General features: G+C 32.1%; 1 pseudogene; it reads left to right on the top strand.

Annotated features, from left to right (window-relative positions):
- The first annotated feature begins 1926 nt into the window (after positions 1-1926).
- Positions 1927-2511, top strand: LOC141674142 (ethylene-responsive transcription factor 13-like; annotated as a pseudogene).
- The last annotated feature ends 2398 nt before the right edge of the window (positions 2512-4909 follow it).

Below are 4909 nucleotides of genomic sequence, written 5' to 3'. Positions count from 1 at the left end.
AGAACTCTTACACGAGAAATTCTTTAAAAGCTTAAATCCACAAACCCAACTTGAATTCACAAGAGTTTTCTTAAATCACAAGAAATATAAGAGAAAACTTTTAAGGGTTTTGATTTCAATAAAATATTTTTTATATGTTACATCGTAAGATTGTTTATATAGGAATACAAATTGTTAAAATGAAATAAAATCAAATCTTAATTAAAATAAAATATGATTTATAAATCGGCATGATCATGCAGTATTTATGATCATGCAAAATCTCTAAATCCCCAAGTAAAACTTCTGTTATTTTGAAGTGATCCTGCCGTTCGACAACATGATCATGCCATTCGACGACATGAGCATACCATCATATATTTTCAATAAGGTGAACATGCAGTCATCAGCGCATTCATATATTTGTTATTCTCGCATTCATCACACCTTTATTATGTAGCGCAAATCCTCTTACAACAGCTTTACTTTATTAAAATTAAAATTAAAAATAAAATTATAATGAAATTTTAAGTTACTTTAGCTGATTAGCTCCCGTGAAAGAGGTACTTTGAACTTTGACACCAACACTATAATGACTAGGTTGGTAAAGGCATTTTACTTGAACAGGTATGCACGGTGTAAGAGTGCCTAAGGTCGAAACCTGGGGTTCTGATCCACGATCAGTAATATAAGAATTACCTTTAGTTTGAGTTAAAATTTAATTTTAGCGTACATCAATAATATGTATTATTTTATTTTAGCATTAGGCCAGTTATATCAACCATTTAATTATATTAAATTTATTTTTAATTTTATTTTAGTTTTGGTTAAATATTATTTTATTTTATGCCGAATAAATAATATATTTTATTTATTCTGATGATATTATATCGACCAATGCATTATGTTGTACCCCGATTTTGATAAAATATTAGATCGATAATATTTATTATATTATTTTACCCTGAGGTAGCAAATGTTAATTTTCACGGGTACAGTTGAGCCGACTCGTTCGGTTTTAACGAGCCGGGCGAGCCGACTACTTCAATTTTACACTAAATCGAGCCTAAAACGCTATCCGAAAAAGTCTCGCTTAATTTCACAAGTCGAATTGAGCCGACTCGTTTAAATAAATGAACGGAATATCTAACGGACGCAAGCTCGTTTACGAAACGAGCTGAGCCGAGTCCAGTAAAACGAGTTCGAGCTTGCCCGGATCGTATTACAACCTTACACAAAAAATATCTTTCGATTTATATGTTGGTAAAATTGTCAGTAATTCTAACAATTGTAACTACAACAAATAAGAAAGGATTTTCAGCCGAAAATATTCTCAATAACTCAATATATAAGATCGTACTTTTGTTTTTTTCGAAAGAAAAAGCTTGAGCTTATTTCGAGCCGAACATGTCAAATGCTCGGTTCGAACTCGTCAAAAAAAATTTGTGAACCCCTCTTATATTCGAAGCTGGATCCGTCCGCCACTGTCTCTGAACTTTCTTTTTTAATGTAATCTTCACATCAATCCCATGAAAAATTATTGGTGATATCAAAAGAAAGATTTGTGTTTCGATTAGAGATTGAGTTCGAATCTTCCTGAATCGACAAATAGGAATCTGCGAATGAGACATCTATGAATATTCTTGAAATTGATCGATCAGTAAATTGTTCATAATATATATAACCTAAGAACAATTTTAACTTTGTATTATTAGTATTCTTACCAGACGAGTTATTTTAATATGAAATATGAAGGTCTGATAAAAAATTGAAATGAAATTAGAAAACTAAAATATAGATGGTCACATCTGAAACTAAAAGGATATTAAAGTGACATTGTCACATGCATCATGCATGTCTTCTATATATAAACAACAAGAAGCTTTCAAGACATCACTGCCAAATCCATTAGTAGCAAACGTAATCTCAATATTTCAAACAAAAAATATGTATTCCCAAACTTTATCAAGCTCGAACCTTGCTGTTCTTGAATCTATAAGACAACATCTTCTTGAAAATCCTTAAAACGTTTCCGAGTTTTTTCCAACTAAAACTTCAGGCAATGTACAAATTGATGAAGAAAGCATTGCAACATTTTGCAATTTAATTCTCAAAGAAAACAACCTCGAAGAGGCTGGAAATGCAGAGCATGTTGATCCCCATAGCACCAAGGAGTTGGACAAGGCACTTAAGGCTCACACACAATCAAATTGGAAACTGTATAGAGGTGTGAGGCGGCGTCCCTGGGGAAAATTCGCGGCTGAGATCAGAAATCCGGCCAAAAAAGGTGGCAGAATATGGCTTGGGACATACGATACACCAGAAGATGCAGCATTAGCGTATGATAAAGCCGCTTTTCAGTTGTGTGGATCAAGCGTTAAGGTGAACTTTCCTACTATGATTGGGTCCAATTTATCATCGGAAACAATTAACGTAAACACTAAAAGGAAAGCACCGGAGCCATCATCCTTGTCGCCAATGCCATCCGCAGATGAGGGAAGAAAAAAATTAGATGATAGTCATTGTTATTAAATTAGTGACCTTGTGACTCAGGATATATTTGCTTAAGCTTTTGTAACAATGTTAAAATGTAGCAGTATGCTAAGTAAGGTTTTGAAATGCAGAGTTTAATGCCTGTAGAAACACACTTCATTTCGCAAGTAAAATGAAAACATAAACCTCAACTTGCTGAGTGTCGCATTGTTCACCCAAATCATAAGCCTAATTAATCTCCAAGTCATATATTATACACTACAACATAGGTAAACTATACTTTAAACATTCTCGTCCAAATTAATACCATATCGCTATCTAATTAGTAGTACTGATGCTTTTTCAAAAAATTAAAATTCAGACTCTTCAACTAAAATTTGAACTTTATGTTGCACTTGCAGGCTTGCAGTTAGTCCGGCATAGCTATATTTGCAGTTATAATATTGAACTCGGCTCACTACGTTTAGGCCCCAAAAATCCAGAAATTAAAAAATTAAGCGTGGATAAAATAATGTGATGCCGTTGATCCCATTTATCCAAATCAATGTCCATCTTCAAACAGACCAAGTTTGTAAATTCAAAAGTTCACCTTTGTTGTTTTTATGAATGTAAAGTTTACTCTATTTACTTCAAGATTTTGTAGTAATTGAACGGCCTAATTACTTCCTAGTTGTATATTCCTGGATTCTAAAACTTCAAAGAAATAGCAATGTTTTCCCTCTAAATTTTATTGATTATATTAGGAAGGGTTCACAAATATATTTTGGGACTATTAGCGGTGAGAACGGGCCCTGATTATAACATTCTTCATTTAAACAAATGAATGAATGCTACTCCTGGTAAAAAGATAAATATAATTATTTTATAACCAACAAGAAGTGAAGCATAAGATGATTCACTTTAAACCAAAGTTGAAAAGTTTAAAAAATAATGGTTAAATTTAAAAGTTTTAATAAGCAAAATGTAATGCAAATTATGCAATTGGTACTAAAGTGCATTTTTGCAGGTAAAAATATTTTTTGGTGCTGTTACGGAGATAACTTTTATCCTTTGACATTTACTTTTTTATAATTCTTATATTTCTTTTAAATATTTCGTTTGTCCAAAATTTTAACACATCTAAACAATCATTACATACATTTTACACATTTTCTAGTTAGACACTATGATCTCTATATATGCATACAAGCCATTGTTCTGAAAATTCATGATCGATTAACTTTACTAGGTGCTTTCTGTCGATTTAAAATTTAAAATACAATTAATCATTAACATTTATGAAAACTAGGTATGTTAAGTTAGTAAACTAAATATTAACTTATTAATTATAATACTTGATTAATCGTTTTACTTATTTCTCAAATTATTCAATTAATTGTTATAAGAATCTTTATTGATTACCGGTTTTTATAATAATATTGTATTCAAGAGCATAAATGCTTTTTATGCTAAAAATATTTTAACTTTAAGCCTAGCCTCTACACGGGACTCCAAATGTATCATAAAGGAGTGCAAATATTTGTGCTAAAATATAATGATCCTAAATCAAGCTGATATTTGGTTGATTACTATAGTTATACCACAAATATTCCGTCTTAGATCGACTAACACGCAATTCTGTTATGGATTGAAAATTAGGGTGCATTAATTGCTATATTTATTACCAGGGTTCGTGAGTTTCGAGACTCGATTTGACTGTTCTTGTGTTTCGTTACTCGATCTGCCTTAACAAGATACCTACGTACCTTGCTGATTGCCAAGGATCAAGTCAAAAACGTAATTCCGATTTGTGGGGTGAGGCCCCTTATATAGATGTTGGGAGTCCTTAAATTGGATTAGGGTTAGAAGACTTGGTGGACAAGTCTCGGAATTAGAATGGACTTTGGAGTCCCGGGAGGTAGGAAACTGATTCCTTATCCTAGTATATTTCTTGGAGGCCAATCTCCAAAAAATTGTGTCCTTATTTGGACTTTATTTATGAGCTGATTTATCTCTTATTAATTAATTACGAAATTAATTAATATTCTGGGTTTTGGGCCTTTCTAATGGGATTAACTGTCAGCTCAACTCTGGTATAATTAATGCGATATTAATTACGTAATCAGGGTTTATTTTATTCCTTACCATTTGCCCCCCGACTTCTGCGGAATCGTAAAAGATTTCACATAAGTTAAGTTTATTTATTCCCTTACAGGGTATTGTTTTTGCGCAAAGTGTGGAACGATCTACACATTTACAACGCCTATTACTTTTCTTACCTTATTCCTATCATTTAGGAATTTTCTAGCATTTTTCTTTAATTCCCTGGAATTTTTCCTTAATTTCTGGTATTTTTCTCTATTTTTCAGGAATTTTTCCTTAATTTCTGGGATTGTTCAATTTTTCAACTCTTTTCGACCAGGATCCTAGTCGTTTAAAATGACCTGGATTCTGGTCT

The sequence above is a fragment of the Apium graveolens genome, chromosome 1, assembly GCF_009905375.1.
Source record: "Apium graveolens cultivar Ventura chromosome 1, ASM990537v1, whole genome shotgun sequence".
NCBI lineage: Eukaryota > Viridiplantae > Streptophyta > Magnoliopsida > Apiales > Apiaceae > Apium > Apium graveolens.
Note: the sequence above shows the minus strand (reverse complement) of the source record. Positions and strands in the feature narration are given on the sequence as shown.